The sequence below is a fragment of the Lynx canadensis genome, chromosome B1 (genome assembly GCF_007474595.2).
Source record: "Lynx canadensis isolate LIC74 chromosome B1, mLynCan4.pri.v2, whole genome shotgun sequence".
NCBI lineage: Eukaryota > Metazoa > Chordata > Mammalia > Carnivora > Felidae > Lynx > Lynx canadensis.
The window spans coordinates 160,938,433-160,958,570 of NC_044306.2; the positions used below are offsets into that span (position 1 = coordinate 160,938,433).

The 20,138-nt window shown below is 39.8% G+C and overlaps 1 protein-coding gene across 7 annotated transcripts in view; it reads right to left on the reverse strand.

The window, feature by feature from the left end:
- The window catches only part of CRACD (capping protein inhibiting regulator of actin dynamics), a 280,653-nt gene that overhangs the window by 135,878 nt on the left and 124,637 nt on the right, over positions 1–20,138 (reverse strand). For all 7 annotated transcript variants that reach the window (XM_030313821.1, XM_030313818.1, XM_030313816.1 and 4 more), the window contains one exon: positions 6,280–6,421. The gene's annotated coding sequence lies outside the window, so the exon portion shown is untranslated. The remainder of the gene's footprint in view (positions 1–6,279; positions 6,422–20,138) is intronic.

Here is a 20,138-nt window from a genome sequence, read left to right on the forward strand (position 1 = left end):
CTCTGCCCTTTGTGGTTTCCAGCACTCTGTGCAGAACTCTCTCAAATATCACTAATCGCATTTTATACGGTTATCTGCTTACATATCTGGATTCAATTCCATAAACTTCTGCTAGGGCAATGTTAGATTCAAAGGCAAAGACTCCGGCCTTTAGAAGCTACTTCCTTCTCCAGGAGGCAGACCAGCATACAACTACTTATAATTCTCAGCAACTGCAAGAGAACATAATGCAGAGAGGAGGTAACGGGAGGGAGGGCAGGGTCTTAGTTCATATCCTTAGGTCTTGGCACAGTGTCTGGCACATAACAAGTTCCAAACATGTTAATGGAGGGAGGGAGATAGGAAGAGATGAAAGAAGGGGGGAGAAAGGGAGAGAAGGGAAGGAAATGACAAAAATGCCCCACCCCATCCCTGTCACTGTGCTTAACACTGTCAATCGATTAGTTACTATAAAGGTGCTATTCTCAGGTCCCTGGAAGAGATGTTTTGGAGCAGAGAGTTGATGTTTCAGTACTTGGCACATAATACCATACATGATAATCACCATCTGAGGGCAGCAAGTTATAATTTGTCCTGTATTTAACTCTCATCCCACTCCCAGGGGGTCTACAGAACAGAGACTTACAGAGGTTGCGTTCTCTGAAAGCACTAGCTCTATGCCAATTTAATTCTTGGGTTCTGCATCATTAGACCAGCAGGCTTCCTTGCTTCTGCAAAAGGATTTAACTAGAATTTTGGTGCCCTCAGAACTCTGTCTGCCACCCAGCTCCCTATTTCTCTGCCAGTTTCATCTGCACAACGCATCTTGGGTTACATATGGCAGAGAGAGAGAGGAAGCTCATTTCAAGCCTCTGCTGTCTGCATCACACAGCCCTCCCTGAGCAGCCTCTATTTCACAGGGGAGAGAAGGGAGGAGGCAGGATGATCAGCCTCCTCAAAAGATGAGAGTGTAAAGTATTTCTCAAATTTTCATCTTCAACAGCTGGTACCATTCAACTCCCTGGGGTGGGGGAGACTATGCTTTGTTGCTTAGCTAGCAATATAATCTCTAGCTATCCTGATGCCAAAGTATCAATTACAGGTTCATTTGGATGATGGGATAAATTGGTGTTGAGACCACTAGACAATGACAGAAATTGGAGGTGGTGGGAAAGGATGCCAAAGGGGGCTGACCTCTATCCTGAAGTACAGTCGAATTCTTCCTATCCTTGCAAATTAAGTAACTTAATTCTAAACTGCTAGTTGTCTCATGAAGAGAAACCCACCCGCAGCAGAAGTGAAGCAGGTATTCCTGAAGGTTTTTCTTCGAGGGCATAATTAGAGAGATGTTAACACTCCTGCAGCATCCCAGCTCTCCCAGTGTTATAACAGGAGGAAATCGGGAAAAAAAAACAAAAAAACAAAAAAACAAAAAACAAAAACCGATGACCTGCATTTAAAAACAAATGGTTTACCAGACACAAAAAGTCACATATTATATGATTCCATTTATATTAAATCGCTACAATAGGTAAATCCCTAGCAACAGCAGATGGGCGGTTGTTAGCGGTTGAGGGGAAGGAGAAATGGGGAGTAAGCGCTTCAGGGGTACAGTGTTTTCATTTGGTGGGTGATAAAAATGTTCTGAATGTACTAACTGCCACTAAATTGTTCACTTTATGTTACATGAATTTCACCTGAATTAAAAAAAATAAATGTTTCATAATTGAGGGCTTCAGTATTTCGCATTGCTCAACAATCTACCGCTGCTGGGGAATAGGGAGGACTTTATTCCCATTCCACAGTGATAAGACGGATTAAGTAGGTCTCTAAGTTCTAATACTTGTCACCTTTTGGCCTTTCCTACGAAAAGCCTAGTATATTCCCAGAATGTCTGTCACAGGGAAGTAATTCAAATCAATGACCCCTGACTTGCTTGGCCCTTGACAATGAGCAGTAGCAGCAACAGCAAGAGCAGCAACTGATCATCACAGGGCTAGATAATCAAACGTCCATGGGGTGCACCTGTTTACCAGCCTCTCAGCCAGCCGCCCACACTAGACCCAGGTGGCCTAGCTGCACTCGGGGACATGAGACAAAGACTATGGGCCATTTTAATTCAGTAGAAAAATATGAAGACCTTGCTCTTGCCACACTCTTTCCGAGTCAAAGAAAATTAATTTTAACAGAATAGAAGCATCTTTGGAAGGGAGGCAGTTTTTCCCTTCTTGTTTGATACTAAGAAGAATATACGCTTCAACACACAGATCCAAAGCAGTCAGCTGTTAAGTGAAAAGAGAAGCCCACGAACTTAGGAGGAATAAAAACATATTGAGAAGTTAAAAGAAGGGGCTTTGAAAAGAAACTACAAGACTATGTAACATCAAAAAATGGCTAACAACTATATTCATTTTTAAAAATTTTTTTTATTTACATTCAAGTTAATTACCATATAGTGCAACAATGATTTCAGGAGTAGATTCCTTAATGTCCTTTACCCGTTTAGCCCATCCCCCCTCCCACAACCCTTCCAGTAACTCTCTGTTTGTTCTCCATATTTAAGAATCTCTTATGTTTGCTAACAACTATATTTAAAAGCAGGTAGGGGACTGCCCAGTCTTACCCAACATCTCCCCCCTCTCACCCCACACCATGCAGTCAGGGCCACAGACAAGTAGGCCTCCCGAGTCCTCACCCAACCAACTTTCTGAACCATTCCATTTGTCTCACATTCTACTTACTTCTTGACATACCTCCAATTTTCTGGTTTTGACTTTATGACTTTTTCTCCAACCACAGTTTGTCTCACCACCCAGACTTTAACACTTAGCTTTGGGATATTTTTTTTTCTAGACCAAGATCTAGACATTCCTCTGGGAATACTGCCTTTGGTGGCTTCATCCACATTTAGCCTGACCCAGGGATGTCACTCTTCACTGTGACTCACAGAAAAGTGTGCAGTTCTGTTTTCGTGTAACCTTCCCTTTTCTCAGGTGTAACCCTTAAGACTAAGCCTGAAAATAAGGCTCTAGTGCTGATTTCAGATTCACAAATGGCTAGACAAGCTTCATATTAAGTAAGAATTTTTAAATATAACGAGAAAGCAAATTACATTCAATGCTTTCAAAATCCCCTGATTCTATTGCAATATGCCAACTGACTCAGAGAGCCATGTTATATTTTCCTATGTCGTGTGAGAAAAACCCATGTGATGCTGTCACAAAATGTTCTATATACCACAGAAATTACAGTATTACTTTCCTGGAAAAATTCCAAAAGGAGAGAAATAGCATCTGTTTTCTATGTTGGTCATGCTATGGAATGAAACGCAAATGGGAAGTAGGTTATAGAGGGGGCATCTATTTTCTCTCTGATAGGAATGCTGATATAGAGCACCAATTTTGTGCTGTCTTGAGGTTAAGCAGTATGGATGGGGAATGCAATGTTGTATGTGTGCGACTCCTGTCCTCGGCCGGAACAAATCCTTGTCACCTCCATCCTCACATCACTGCCACAGCGGTGCATGTTGAATTGCAATAATCTGGCTCTTCTGCTTACTGATGCTGACTTTAGGCAAGTCACTTAAGCTTTCTGAGCCTATTTCTCCACCAGTGAGACAGGAATAATAACACCTATTCTTTATTACTGTTATGGGTTAAACTGTGCCTCCAAAATGTATACTGAAGTCCTAACCCTCAGTACCTCAGAATGTGACCTTATTTGGAAATAGGGTCATTGTAAGTGTACTAGTTACACTTACAATGTAAGTGTACTAGGGGAGATCATACTGGAGTAGGGTCCTTAATCTAGTATGTCTGTTGTCCTTCTAAGAAAAAGAAAGATGGCCACATAAAGACGCAAGCACACGAGAATGACATGTGAAGACAGAGACAGGGACTGACGTGACACAAGCAAACCTAGGAAAGACAAGGATTGATGGCTACCACCAGAAGCCGTGAAGAGGCAAAGAAGGATTCTCCCCTTTATGTCTCAGAAGGAGCATGGCCCTCTCTTGATTTTAGACTTCTAGGCTGCAGAACTGTGAGAAAATAAATTTCTGCTATTGCAAGCCACTTGGTTTGTGGTACTTGTTACAGCAGCTCTAAGAAACGAATACGGTGGGAGAGGTTTATTTATTTATTTAGTTAGTTATTTAGTTAGTTAGAGTGAGTCTGTGTGTGTGTGTGTGTGTTGTGTGTGTTAAATGCAGGGGAAACAAACACAGAATAAACCAAGTAGGCCAGAAGAAAACAAGGCCAGAAGGTAATTTTTCTTATGTATTTAAATCAAGGAAATGACCTTATTTTCTCTGGAGCCAACACTGCCTCTCTGAACCTACCTCCCACTGTTGTCCCTCCCCCCTGCTCCAGCTCACCGGAGCATTCCTCCTGTGAGGAGGCTGTGCTTGAAATATCTCACCATGTTCACTCCTTAGGGTCTTTGCATCGGCTGCTTCCTCTGCCTAGAACACACCCAGGGTGAACTCCTACTTCCTGTCTTTCCTCAATGAAGCTGACCCTGGCTCTGCCACTTAAACACTGCAATTTGTACTCCTGTGCCACCCAGCACTCCCAATTCCCCTTATTCAGCAGTTCTTTTTCTTTTTTCCATATTCTTATTGGCTTCTAATAGCCTGGTAATTTATTTTTCTATTACATGCAGTATTTATTATCTGTTTCCCTCTATGCTAGAACATAAGCTCCACGAGGGCAGGGATCTTCATGTTTTGCTCACTTATAGGAACAAGCATCTAAAACAGTATCTAGTTCATAACAGGTGCTTGACAAAGTTTTTTTCAAATCCATTATTTATTTTTAATTAATCACTTTGTAATTACAGAAACTGTACATGTGTACTATGAAACATCAGAAAAAATTAAAAACTTAAAATTCCTACCATTCAATAATATGTTTCAAATTATGATAAATCAGAATGATTTATAGCTTCTTTTAAATGACTCACTAAGGAATTCTATCTCTTTATATATATTTTAAGTTTTTTTTTTTTTTTTTTTTTGAGAGAGAGACATAGACACCATGAGTGGGGAGGGGCAAAGAGACTGGGAGAGAAAGAATCCCAAACAGGCTCTGCACTGTCAGTACAGAGCCCAACGTGGGGCTCAAACTCACAAACCTGTGAGATCATGACCTGAGCCAAAACCAAGAGTCGGATGCTTAACCAACTGAGCCACCCAGGGGCCCCATATACATTTTTTAAATGTTTATTTATTTTGAGAGAGAGACAGACAGGCAGAGAGAGAGACAGTGAGAAAATCCCAAGCAGGCTCTACACTGTCAGCACAGAGCCTGACAGAGGGCTCAAACTCACAGATCGTGAGATCATGACCTAAGCCAAAATCAAGAGTTGGATGCTTAACTGACCAAGCCACCCAGGTGCCCCAAGGAATTCTGTCCCTTAAGGAAAAATGTCATGGTATAGATAGCCTCCATATTACAAGATTTGGTATGTGGGTTAAAGGAAATAATGTATCCACATAATACTAATGATTGTCATAACAACTCAGATAGTTATTTTCTTTCTTTTGATCTTATCTTTAACTTTCATCCTTTGCACCAACTTCTAAGAAGTAGCATATACCTGTAGACAAGAGAATGGTATAATGTTGTTCTTACAGGGGAGGCATGTGGGGAAGGTCTCCCACTCCTCTCACTCAAGATGGAGTCTCCAAATTCACAGTATCAAGCTCTATGGTCCAGATGTACCACGAGACACAAGGCCACTAACTATTCCATAGAATTTTATAACAGTAACAAAACAATACAGTGATGATTACATTTTTATATTACATCCTCCCATCGGCAAAGCTTTTCATGTGAGATGAAAGAAAGGAGGCTAAGAGAATTTAAGTGACATGTCCAAGTTTACACATCTGGTAAGTAGAAGAGCTGAGTATTAAATCTAGAATTAGAAGGTCATCAGCGACAAGGATCTTTTTTTTTTTTTTAAAGTTTTTATTTATTTTTGAGACAGAGTGAGACAGAGCATGAACAGGGGAGGGGCAGAGAGAGAGGGAGACACAGAATCGGAAGCAGGCTCCAGGCTCCGAGCCATCAGCCCAGAGCCCGATGCGGGGCTCGAACCCACGGACCACGAGATTGTGACCTGAGCCTAAGTCGGACGCTCAACCAACTGAGCCACCCAGGCGCCCCAAGGATCTTTTAACTTGATAGTGAAATGCATACTATCCATTTCTAAAATCCCACTCACATTAAATAAAATGCTTTTTAGTACTTTCTCCATAAGCTACTTCCCTCCCCGTCCTCTAAACAAATGACTTACCTATCTTAATAGCCAAACGTCCTTTCCTTGCTGGGTAACTGTCCACCAAAATTTTCTTCTTGTAAAAAGGAGATCAGTGGTTAAGTGTTTCAGGAAATGGGATACATTGTTGAGAAAATCTGGGGATCACTGCTCTTGTGAACTGTTGAGAAAAAACAAAACATCAAGAGCTTTATATCTTCAGTCCTCTTGGGAAGCCTTCAAAATGAATCTCTTTTCCATTCTGGCAGAAGTCAGTACAAAGGAGTTTTTGTTTTGTTTTATTTTGTTTTCTGGTTTTCAATTAGGTTTAATAATATTAAACTTTCATTCCTTAGCCTAAATTTATTCTAGACTCTTAAAAGCATTTATTGTAAATTGTTTCTACTTTTGAAGGGACTGGAAAAATCATGGCCATGAATACAGAGGCTCCCGATCCTTCTTATATACAGAATTCTCACATTTATTTCTCATGGTAATTTAGCTAAAATTCAAGGAGCTAGAAGACACAAACTCAACCTAGCAGAGAACTGAAGGCAGTAATCATTAGATTGTTTCCACGCCCCCCCCCCAGAGGCAGCAAAGGCACTTTTTTATTCAAACACCAATAACAGAATTAATGAGGTTAATGGGCTCTCTGGGGGTAGGGCATGCACAGCCTCTTATAAACACTCCAGAATAAAAACTGTGACATAGTGACAGTATATTTTAACTGGAATGGATATGGGAAATATCCAGGGGATAACCCCAGATTCAAATATTCCCTTTGCATAGCCAAAGAAAAGAAAACAACTTTCTGGGACAATGATACAGAAAGAAATCTCTTCAAATCTTAGGATGACAATGGATGTCTGGCCCTGACCAGGAGCTGATAGTACAGGCTTAGAGAAGGATTCCCAGTTCTGGTTATGAGGGGCTAGTTTGTATCAGACCAACTTTCCACTGAACACCACTAGAAAAGCTAGATAAACATATCTAAAACCTGTTTAAAGGCACTGGAGTGCTACCAAGGTAGCCAGAACATGAGAGGCCAAGATCTTAGGGAGAAGAGAAACAAAACTGAGGCAAGTCATTACACTGCTTTTCCTTTCAAAACATCTACTGATCTTTAAGAGACACAAGGCACGTTGAAAAAAAAAAAAAAAAGGGGGCGCCTGGGTGGCGCAGTCGGTTGAGCGTCCAACTTCAGCCAGGTCACGATCTCGCGGTCCCTGAGTTCGAGCCCCGCGTCGGGCTCTGGGCTGATGGCTCAGAGCCTGGAGCCTGTTTCCGATTCTGTGTCTCCCTCTCTCTCTGCCCCTCCCCCGTTCATGCTCTGTCTCTCTCTGTCCCAAAAATAAATAAACGTTGAAAAAAAAAAAAAAAAAAAAAGAGACACAGGGCAAAACTGCTGAGAAGCCAAGCAGAAAGCAGCTGCTTAGAGGCACATAAAGTGAGTGGACCAAAAAAGTACCAGAGCTAAGAATCAAGTCACTTCGGTCCCTCATTAGATTAAGGAGGTCTGCCCTACTCTGACTGCCTATCAGAAGCAAAAGTAAGCTCCATAGAGAGAGACATCATCATCCACAGTATTTGTGATTCTTTATACAAAATGTCCTGTATTCAATCAATAATTACTAGGTATACCAGGGAATAGGTTCAAGAAAGAAACAGACAATGAAAACAGGACCCAGAGACAACCGGGGATATTGTCTTTAAAATAACTGTGATTAGTGGCATGCCTGGGTGGCTCAGTCATTTGAGCACCTGACTTCAGCTCAGGTCATGATCTCATGGTTCATGAGTTCAAATCCCGCACTGGGTTCTGCACTGACAGCTCAGAACCTAGAACCTGCTTCAGATTCTGTGTCTCCCTCTCTCTCTTTGACGCTCCCCCACTTGTGTTCTCTCTCTCTCTCTCTCTTTCTCTCTCAAAAATAAATAAAAACATTTAAAACTTTTTAAAAAACTGTGACTAATATATTCAAAATTACAAAGATTATAAAATATTTCAACACATATCTAAGTCACAAAAATAACCAAAAAAACACAAAGAGTAAGGATACAAAAGATTTGAATAACACAATTAACAAACTCAGCCTTAGTAACCTATGTAGAATACTGCACCCAACAACCGTGACCACACATTCTTCCAAGGTACACATGAAACATTACAGAAGTTAACCATATGTGGGTCATAAAATAAGTTTCAAGAAATTTCAACAAATAGAAACCATGGAGTACTTTTCTGAGCTTACTCGTTTGAAATAATAGAGACTCACAAGAAACTGAAATAATAGTAAATTTTTTAAAGCAAAATAAAACGTACATACAGTAAAATATGCTACTTTTTTTTTTTAAGTAGGCTCCATCCCCAGTGTGGAGCCCAACGTGGGGCGTGAACTCACAACCCTGTGATCAAGACCTAAGCCAAGATCAAGAGTGGGATGCTTAACCAACTGAGCCACCGAGGAGCTCCAGAATACACTTTTAAGTGTACAATTTGATACACTTTGATAAAGGAAACTGTTGTTTTGATACAGTTTGATAAAGGAAACTGTTGTTTCCAACAAAATAATAATATAAAGCATTTCCATCACTCCAGGAAGTTTCCTCATGTCCCTTTTAGTCAAATGGCACAACCCAAAGGCAAACCACTGTTCCCATTTCTATTACTGTAGATTAGTTCTGAACCACATACAAATGGACTCATAGAATGTACTCTTTTGCGTCTGGCTTTATTCACGCAGCATAATGTCTCTGAGATTCACCTACACTGTTGAGTGCATCAATAGTTTACGTCTTTTTATTGCTGAGCCACAGTCCATCGTATGAAAATATCACAACTTATAATAAATTCTCCTATGAATGGATATTTGGTTGTTTCCATTTTAGGGCTATTATGAATAACACTAATATAAATGTTCTAATACAAGTCTCTTTGTGAATATAAATTTTCTCTTGGATAAACACCTGGGAGTGGAACTCCTAGGTTACAGGGTTGACAAATGTTTAACTTTATAAGAAACTGCCAGGAGCTTCTGGGAAGATGGCGGTGTAGGAGGACGCTGGGCTCACCGCGTCCTGCGGGTCACTTAGATTCCACCCACACCTGCCTAAATAACCCAGAAAATCGCCAGAAGACTAGCAGAACGGATTCTCCGGAGCCAAGTGTAGATGAGAGGTCCACAGAAGAGGGTAGGAAGGGCGGAGAGGCGGTGTGTGACTGGCGAGAGGATATGGACTGGCGAGAGGGAGCCGGGGCAGGGGGCAGCCCATCGGCAAAGCAGAGCCCCCGAGTCTGGCTGGCAAAAGCAGAGCGGCCAGACGGAGTGTATTCGGACAGCAAGCAGGACTTAACCCTGGAAGGTTATAAGTTAACAGCTCTGCTTGGAGAACGGGAGGGCTGGAGGACAACGAGAGGGGGAGTTGTTGAGCCCCTGACAACAGAGCACAGCTTGGCAGGGAAGTAAGGCGCTCGCCAGCGCCATCTCCCTCGCCCATCCCCCAGCCAAAATCCCAAAGGGAACCAGTTACTTCCAGGGAACTTGCTGGCACCACGCAAACACCCAACACTGTGCTTCTGCGGATCCATCCCTCCTGCGGGTCTGACTCCCTCCTGGTGCCACAGGGCCCCTCCCTAAGTGGATGTCCAAAGGAAAAGCGAGCTGAGCCTGCTCCTCCCGCCCCTGTGCACCTTGCCTTCCCACCCCAGCTAATACACCAGATCCCCAACACCACAAGCCTGGCAGTGTGCTAGTAGCCCAGACGGGCCACGCCACCCCACAGTGAATCCCGCCCCTAGGAGAGGGAAAGAGAAGGCACACACCAGTCTGACTGTGGCCCCAGTGGTGGGCAGGGGGCAGACATCAGGTCTGACTGTGGTCCTGCCCACCAATGAGAGTTATTCAAGACAGCACAAGGGAAGTGCCCTGCAGTTCCACACCACTCCAGGGACTATCCAAAATGACCACGGAAGAATTCCCCTCAAAAAAATGTCCAGAAAATAACGACAGCTAACGACCCGATCAAAAACGATTTAAACAATATAACAGAAAGTGAATTTAGAATAATAGTCATAAAATTAATCGCTGGGCTTGAAAACAGTATAAAGGACAGCAGAGAACCTACTGCTACAGAGATCAAGGGTCTAAGGAACAGCCAGGAGGAGCTAAAAAATGCTATTAATGAGATGCAAAATAAAATGGAGATGACCACGGCTCGGATTGAAGAGGCAGAGGAGAGAATAGGTGAACTAGAAGATAAAATTATGGAAAAAGAAGAAGCTGGGAAAAAGATAAAAAAATCCAGGAGTATGAGGGGAAAATTAGAGAACTAAGTGATGCACTAAACAGAAATAATCTACGCATAATTGGTATTCCAGAGGAGGAAGAGAGAGGGAAAGGTGCTGAGGGTGTACTTGAAGAAATACTAGCTGAGAACTTCCCTGATCTGGGGAAGGAAAAAGGCATTGAAATCCAAGAGGCACAGAGAACTCCCTTCAGATGTAATTTGAATCGATCTTCTGCATGACATATAGTGAAACTGGCAAAATACAAGGATAAAGAGAAAATTCTGAAAGCAGCTAGGGATAAAAGTGCTCTAACATATAAAGGGAGACCTATAAGACTTGTGACCGATCTCTCTACCGAAACTTGGCGGGCCAGAAAGGAATGGCAGGAGATCTTCAATGTGATGAACAGAAAATATGCAGCTGAGAATCCTCTATCCAGCAAATCTGTCATTTAGAATAGAAGGAGACATAAAGGTCTTCCCAAACAAACAACTGAAGGAATTCATCACCACTAAGCCAGCCCTACAAGAGATCCTAAGGGGGATCCTGTGAGACAAAGACTATAAGCATGAAACCTACAGGCATCACAAAGACTCAAAACCCATATCTTTCTATAATAACACTGAATGTAAATGGACTAAATGTGCCAACCAAAGACATACGGTATCAGAATGGATAAAAAAACAAGACCCATCTATTTGCTGTCTACAAGAGACTCATTTTAGACCTGAGGACACCTTCAGATTGAGAGTGAGGGTATGGAGACCTCTTTATCATGCTACTGGAAGTCAAAAGAAAGCTGGAGTAGCCATACTTATATCAGACAAACTAGACTTTAAATTCAAGGCTGTAACAAGAGATGAAGAAGGGCATTATATAATAATTACAGGGTTTATCCATCAAGAAGAACTAACAATTATAAATGTCTATGCACTGAATACGGGAGCCCCCAAATATATAAAACAATTACTCACAAACATAAGCAACCTTATTCACAAGAATGTGTTAATTGCAGGGGACTTTAATACCCCACTTACAGAAATGGATAGATCATCTAGACACGTGGTCAATAAAGAAACAAGGGCCCTGAATGATACATTGGATCAGATGGACTTGACAGATATATTTAGTACTCTGCATCCCAAAGCAACAGAATATACTTTCTTCTTGAGTGCACATGGAACGTTCTCCAAGATAGATCACATACTGGGTCACAAAACAGCCCTTCATAAGTATAAAAGAATTGAGATCATACCATGCATACTTTTGCACCACAATGCTATGAAGGTTGAAATCAACCACAGGAAAAAGTCTGGAAAACTTCCAGAAGCATGGAGGTTAAAGAATACCCTACTAAAGAATAAATGGGTCAACCAGGCAATTAGAGAAGAAATTAAAAAATATATGGAAACAAACGAAAATGAAAATACAACAATCCAAATGCTTTTGGATGCAGGGAAGGCAGTCCTGAGAGGAAAATACATTGCAATCCAGGCCTATCTCAAGAAACAAGAAAAATCCCAAATACAAAATCTAACAGCACACCTAAAGGAAATAGAAGCAGAGCAGCAAAGACACCCCAAACCCAGCAGAAGAAGAGAAATAATAAAGATCAGAGCAGAAATAAACAATATAGAATCTAAAAAAAACTGTAGAGCAGATCAATGAAACCAAGAGTTGGTTTTTTGAAAAAATAAACAAAATTGATAAACCTCTAGCCAGGCTTCTCAAAAGGAAAAGGGAGATGACCCAAATAGATAAAATCATGAATGAAAATGGAATTATTACAACCAATCCCTCAGAAATACAAGCAATTATCAGGGAATACTATGAAAAATTATATGCCAACAAACTGGATAACTTGGAAGAAATGGACAAATTCCTCAACACCCACACACTTCCAAAACTCAAACAGGAGGAAATAGAAAGCTTGAACAGACCCATAACCAGCGAAGAAATTGAATCGGTTATCAAAAATCTCCCAACAAATAAGAGTCCAGGACCACAGGGCTTCCCTGGGGAGTTCTACCAGACGTTTAAAGCAGAGATAATACCTATCCTTCTCAAGCTATTCCAAGAAATAGAAAGGGAAGGAAAACGTCCAGACTTATTCTATGAAGCCAGTATTACTTTGATTCCTAAACCAGACAGAGACCCAGTAGAAAAAGAGAACTACAGGCCAATATCCCTGATGAATATGGATGCAAAAATTCTCAATAAGATACTAGCAAATCGAATTCAACAGCATATAAAAAGAATTATTCACCATGATCAAGTGGGATTCATTCCTGGGATGCAGGGCTGGTTCAACATTCGTAAATCAATCAGAGTGATACATCACATTAATAAAAGAAAAGAAAAGAACCATATCATCCTCTCAATCGACGCAGAAAAAGCATTTGACAAAATTCAGCATCCCTTCTTAATAAAAACCCTCGAGAAAGTCGGGATAGAAGGAACATACTTAAACATCATAAAAGCCATTTATGAAAAGCCCACAGCTAATATCATCCTCAATGGGGAAAAACTGAGAGCTTTCCCCCTGAGATCAGGAACACGACAGGGATGTCCACTCTCACCGCTGTTGTTTAACATAGTGTTGGAAGTGCTAGCATCAGCAATCAGACAACAAAAGGAAATCAAAGGCATCAAAACTGGCAAAGATGAAGTCAAGCTTTCACTTTTTGCAGATGACATGATATTATACGTGGAAAATCCAACAGACTCCACCAAAAGTCTGCTAGAACTGATACATGAATTCAGCAAAGTTGCAGGATACAAAATCAATGCACAGAAATCAGTTGCATTCTTATACACTAACAATGAAGCCACAGAAAGACAAATAAAGAAACTGATCCCATTCACAATTGCACCAAGAAGCATAAAATACCTAGGAATAAATCTAACCAAAGATGTACAAGATCTGTATGCTGAAAACTATAGAAAGCTCACGAAGGAAACTGAACAAGATATAAAGAAATGGAAAAACATTCCATGCTCACAGGTTGGAAGAATAAATATTGTTAAAATGTCAATACTACCCAAAGCTATCTACACATTCAATGCAATCCCAATCAAAATTGCACCAGCATTCTTCTCGAAACTAGAACAAGCAATCCTAAAATTAACACGGAACCACAAAAGCCCCTGAATAGCCAAAGTAATTTTGAAGAAGACCAAAGCGGGAGGCATCACAATCCCAGACTTTAGCCTCTACTACAAAGCTGCCTTCATCAAAACAGCATGGTATTGGCACAAAAACAGGCACACAGACCAATGGAATAGAATAGAAACCCCAGAACTAGACCCTCAAAAGTATGGCCAACTCATGTTTGACAAAGCAGGAAAGAATATCCAATGGAAAAAAGACAGTCTCTTTAACAAATGGTGCTGGGAGAAATGGACAGCAACATGCAGAAGAATGAAACTAGACCACTTTCTCACACCATTCACAAATATAAACTCAAAATGGATAAAAGACTTGAATGTGAGACAGGAAACCATTAAACACTAGAGGAGAAAGCAGGAAAAGACCTCTCTGACCTCAGCTGCAGCAATTTCTTACTTGACACATCCCCAAACGCAAGGGAATTAAAAGCAAAAATGAATTATTGGGACCTCATGAAGATAAAAAGCTTCTGCACGGCAAAGGAAACAATCAACGAAACTAAAAGGCAACCAACAGAATGGGAAAAGATATTTGCAAATGACATATCGGACAAAGGGCTAGTATCTAAAATCTATAAAGAGCTCACCAAACTCCACACCCGAAAAACAAATAACCCAGTGAAGAAATGGGAAGAAAACATGAATAGACACTTCTCTAAAGAAGACATCCGGATGGCCAACAGGCACATGAAAAGATGCTCAATGTCGCTCCTCATCAGGGAAATACAAATCAATACCACACTCAGATATCACCTCACACCAGTCAGAGTGGCCAAAATGAACAAATCAGGAGACTATAGATGCTGAAAAGGATGTGGAGAAATGGGAACCCTCTTGCACTGTTGGTGGGAATGCAAATTGGTGCAGCCACTCTGGAAAACAGTGTGGAGGTTCCTCAGAAAATTAAAAATAGACCTACCCTATGACCCAGCAATTGCACTGCTAGGAATTTACTCAAGGGATACAGGAGTGCTGATGCAGAGGGGCACTTGTACCCAATATTTATAGCAGCACTTTTAACAATAGCCAAATTATGGAAAGAGCCTAAATGTCCATCAACTGATGAATGGATAAAGAAGTTGTGGTTTATATACACAATGCAGTACTACGTGGCAATGAGGAAGAATGAAATATGGCCCTTTGTAGCAACGTGGATGGAACTGGAGAGTGTGATGCTAAGTGAAATAAGCCATACGGAGAAAGACAGATACCATATGTTTTCACTCTTATGTGGATCCTGAGAAACTTCACAGAATCCCATGGGGGAGGGGAAGGAAAAAAAAAAAGAGGTTAGAGTGGGAGAGAGCCAAAGCATAAGAGACTCTTAAAAACTGAGAACAAACTGAGGGTTGATGGGGGGTGGCAGGGACGGGAGGGTAGGTGATGGGCATTGAAGAGGACATCTTTTGGGATGAGCACTGGGTGTTATATGGAAACCAATTTGACAATAAATTTCATTTATTAAAAAATACATAAATTAAAAAATTTTTAAAAATTAAAAAAAATGAAACTGCCATTTTATTAAAATGGCTATATCATTTTATACTCTCATTATTAATAAGGAGTTCCACTTTACACAGCTTCATCGACATTTGGTGTTGGCAGAATTTCAGTTTGAGCCATTCTAGTGTGAGGTTTTGATTTGCAACTCCCTGGTGACTAATAACGATAGCTTTTTATTTATTTATTTATTTATTTATTTATTTATTTATTTATTTATTTTTTAATGTTTATTTTTGAGAGAGAGAGAGAGAGAGAGGCAGAGCTTGAGAGTGAAAGGGCCAGAGAAAGAGGGAGACACAGAATCTCTAGCAGGCTCCAGGCTCCGAGCTGTCAGCACAGAGCCTGATGCGGAGCTCTAACTCACGAACTGCAAGATCATGACCTGAGCCGAAGTCAGACGCTTAACCGACTGAGCCACCCAGGAGCCCCAATGATAGCTTTTTAAATATCTTCTTTTATACAGTGTCTGTTCTAAGTCTTTTGTCCATTTTTAAATTGTGGTTTTTTAATTATTGATAATTACAGGAATGCTTTACACATTCTGACACCTGTCCTTTGTCAGGTATATGTATTGCATATATTTTCTCTAGTCTGTGGTTTTCCTTTATAATTTCTAACTGTATTTTGATGATCAGAAGTTTTTAATGTCGATGAATTCCAATTTGTCACTTTTTCTTTACGTTTAGTGCTTTCAGTATCCTTTAAGAATCTTTGCTTAGGGGCGCCTGGGTGGCGCAGTCGGTTAAGCGTCCGACTTCAGCCAGGTCACGATCTCGCGGTCCGGGAGTTCGAGCCCCGCGTCGGGCTCTGGGCTGATGGCTCAGAGCCTGGAGCCTGTTTCCGATTCTGTGTCTCCCTCTCTCTCTGCCCCTCCCCCGTTCATGCTCTGTCTCTCTCTGTCCCAAAAATAAATAGACGTTGAAAAAAAAAATTAAAAAAAAAAGAATCTTTGCTTAAAGTCTACTTAAAAGCCTAAAAGATATTCTCCTATATTTTTCCAGAAGTTTTGTAGTTTTAGCTTTATGATCTCAAATTAATTTTTGTTTGTGGTGTAATGCAAAGGTAAGAGGTTAATTTTCCTCCCGCTTGGTCTAGTAACATTTGTTTAAAAGACTTCCCTCCCTAATTGAATTGTCATAGCACCCTCATCAATTAACTGACATTCAACACAGTATGTTTTCAATTAAGCTAGAAATCAATTAAGCTAGTGATAACCAGAGAATCCTCAAGTGTTTGACAATTAAATAGTACACATCTAAATAGCCAATGGGTCAGAGAAGAAATCACAATGGTAATTAGAAAAAATTTTTGGCTTAAGTAATGATGAAATAATAAGAAATAAAAATTGGTGAAATGTAGCTAAAGTTACATCAAAAAAGAAGTTTAGAAATCCATCGTTTATATATCTATCTCAAGGATTTAGAGAAAGACACAAATCCAAAGAAAGAAAAAGTAAATAATTAAAAAGTAAGAGCAGAAATCAATGAACTAGAAAACGGAAAAGTCATCAAAACCAAAAAACTGGTTCTTTGAAAAAGACTAGTAATATTGATAAACCCTTCAGCAGGGTCCAGAGCCAAAGCTGCTCATTGTCAACTCTTTTACCTAAGAGTCTTCTCCCCACAACACTGATTTCAGACAGATTAAGTCTCCTCAGTTCCTCTATTGTTGTTCCCAAAGACAAGCACAGGGTCTATTTTATGTGAGAGTTGTGCTTTTATTTTTTACAGAGAAACATCTACAGAATAACAGAAATAAACAGGACACTGCAAGGTTCCCAGAATCTCAAATATGAACTCATTGCCAGTACCATGAGGTCAAAACAGTGTTCACCTAGTGTTTGACAAGACATCAGTCCCCAAGATGTGAAACTATCAATAAAACTATTTAAAATACTGACTTACAGCCACTATTATTAGGAGTGAACTTCATTTTTAGTGCATATTCTGCCTTAAGTGGGCAACTAACAACATGATAAAGCCAAGACATTTTAAAATTAAGTCTCCAGAATATGAATATAAATCTCTATATATTTTTCACTGATATTAAGTTGCAGTTACAGTCAATATAATACACAGTAAAAAATATTTTTCTTTTTTTTTTTTCTTTTTAGAGAGAGACAGAACATGAGCAGGGAAGAGGGGCAGAGGGAGAGAGAGAGAATCCTAAGCAGGTTCCATGCTCAGCATGGAGCCCAATGTGGGGCTTGATCCCACAACTCTGGGATCATGACCTGAGCTGAAATTAAGAGTCAGACACTCAACCAACTGAATCACCAAGGCACCCCAGTTATGAGTATTTTCAAACAAAATATAAAAAGCCACACACCATTGGGCACCTGGGTGGCTCAGTTGGTTAAGCGACCAACTTTGGTTCAGGTCATGATCTCAGTGTTTGTGAGTTTGAGCCCCATGTTGGGCTCTGTGCTGACAGCTGAAAGCCTGGAGCCTGCTTTGGATTCTGTGTCTCCCTCTCTCTCTGCCCCTCCCTCGCTTGCACTCTGTCTCTCTCTCTCTCAAAAATAAACATTAAAAAAAGAAATTAAAAAAAGCCACATACCATCTGTGAAATATTTGTTCTGCCACCATAAAAATGATTTAAATAATAGACAAAAATCAACCACTTGTATTAGTAATTGATAAGTAATACACAGATAAAATGTGGCAATCAAATTCATTCCATAGTGAATAGTTCAAGAAAATGTTGATGGAAATTTGAGGAAATAAATATTTAAAAATTACTCAATATGTAAAATTTATCATACTATTCAATGAAAGTATAGGTGTTTGTCTCAATAATGAAATACATAAAGGACTACTTTTTTAGTGAGCCACTAAAAGAAAGGAGTAGAGTAGAAGAAATATATGTTCTAGTAATAAATTACTTCTTTAATGAAAACAACATTTTATGGAGCACCTATACACACTGATTGAGTGGAGTGAAGAAAGGAATCCTGGAAAAGTTAGTACCATACATGAAATGCATTCATTGCCTCATTCATAGCCAAGCTATCATTGAAAAGAAGTTGAATCTATAAGAGCACCAAGAATGTCACTGGCTAGTTAATTTAGTAGAATCATTATAAAACCTTATAATAACATGGACAGTGATCATGAAAATCTTTTATGCTGCATGCACAGTGGTTCCTTGGTTTATTGTCATACCACTGCACCAAGAAGAGCTGTCAAATTTAAGTTTGCCTCACATTTTTTCTTTTACAACTAAACAAGTATACTAAAACATCATGACTGGGGCTCCTGGGTGGCTCAGTCAGTTAAGTGTCAGACTCTTGATTTCTGCTCAGGTCATGATATCACAGTTCATGGGTTCGAGCCCCACACTGGGTCTGTAATGACAGTGCAGAGCCTACTTGGGATTCTCTCTCTCCCTCTCTCTCTGCCTCTCCCCCACTTGTGTGTGTGTGCTCTCTTGTTCTCTCTCTCTCTCTCTCAAAACTAAACTTAAAACATAAAATAAAATAAAATAAAATAAAATAAAATAAAATAAAATAATAAAATATCATGACTGCTTCAGTGATGCCTACTATCAGCCATATACTTCAAAAGAGATATTTTTGGTGAAAAAAATTAGCATGTTTAATTTTTTTCCAAAAATAATTCTTAAATAGCAATTCTGCTCAGAGCCAGTTGTTACTTACTTTTCTGATAAAGTTGATGCTTTATTAATAAATGATAATTACTTTGCAAGGAAATTCATTCTCTGGAAATAGTATTTTGAAAATGGGTGCTTGGAGAGGTTTCCATCCAGTGATTTTGTTGTTGTTGAAAATGATAAAAGCATTACCTTGAGCAATCATCCTTGAATTCTCCCTGTCTCATCCTTGCCACAACTAATACCAGCAAATGTTTATTTGATCTACCTTCCAAATACATCAAGAACACAACCACTTCTCATGGTCTACAATGCAACTATGCTAGTCCCAACCACTCTCATCTAATCCCAGATTACAGCTACAGCTTTCCAGATAACCTCTGGGCATATGCTCCTCTCCCAAATCCTGCACCACACCACTGCCCCCAGGAACCTGAGTCACCTTACTAACACCTAAGTCAAATCATGTCACTCATTTGCCCAAAGCTATCTAATAATTTACTATATCTCAGCATAAAAGCCAAATTCCCTACAATGACCTACAAGGCACTACATGGTTTTACCATTACCTCACTGACATCATTTCCCAATACCCTTGTTTTTTTACTTACTCCACTCAAGTCCCAGTGGTACTGTGCCTCAGAGGCCAGGCACACTTTGCCTCAGAGCTTTGCAATTGGCTGTTCCCTTTGCCTGGTATATTTCCCCAGATATCTTCCCTCACTTCATTCAGGTCTTTACTTAAAGATCATTTTTCCATGAGGCCTTCCCTGGCCTCCCTATCTACAATACCAACTACTCCCAACACTCCCCATTCCTCTTCCTTGCTTTATTTTTCTCTTTAACCACCTAACATACTTTAACTATACTTGTTTATCAGCTTATGGCCTAGCTCCATCTGAGGGCAGGAATTTTGGTTGGTGTGTGTTTACTGTTCTAGCCTAGAAAGATGCTTAGCATTAATAATTGAATATGTGCATGCTGAAAGAATGAGTAATCAGTAAAAACCTTCATTATGTATACATTTTAAAAGCTTAGAAACAGACTTTTCTAAATTTCCCAAATGAATTTTAATAAGTTTTGAACTCTTTGCTAGAAATATAAAAATGCATTATCTTAATAATTAGCAAAAATAATTAATTAATTAAACGACATGGGAAAACAAAAATTATTAGGTAAATTGAAACAAAGTTTTGATATAGCCAATGGATATGACTGAAAAACATGTATTATGATTTACCAAGTGCAGTAAACAATGTCATTCTTCTATTTGGATCAACATCTCTTTATGAATTATCTTTTTTTTAGTTACTTAAATAAATTA